Below are 256 nucleotides of genomic sequence, written 5' to 3'. Positions count from 1 at the left end.
CTCACAAAGCTTTACCTACAGCACTGAAATTCTGCAGGACTGTATAGTAAGTGGTTAATACTTCACCTACCAGAGGAGAGAAGGCTCTAGTTTAAGGGGACCTTTTCACAGAGTGGGAGAGGGAGATGGATTGAGACAATAAAACTGAGTTATCCCAAGCCTCCAGAATTTGGGGTTCACTGGGCTTTCATCCTGGGGAGTATGAACGGTTGACCGGGCTTGCCTCTGGCACATTTCAGATGCAGCTGGTGAATTA

General features: G+C 46.9%; 1 protein-coding gene across 1 annotated transcript in view; it reads right to left on the bottom strand.

The window, feature by feature from the left end:
* LOC119592052 (sphingomyelin synthase-related protein 1-like) overlaps window positions 1–256 on the bottom strand; it is a gene marked incomplete at its 5' end in the record, with an annotated part of 9074 nt that overhangs the window by 6740 nt on the left and 2078 nt on the right.

The sequence above is a fragment of the Penaeus monodon genome, chromosome 29, assembly GCF_015228065.2.
Source record: "Penaeus monodon isolate SGIC_2016 chromosome 29, NSTDA_Pmon_1, whole genome shotgun sequence".
Classification (NCBI taxonomy): Eukaryota; Metazoa; Arthropoda; class Malacostraca; order Decapoda; family Penaeidae; genus Penaeus; species Penaeus monodon.
This window is presented reverse-complemented; position numbering and strand designations above follow the sequence as displayed.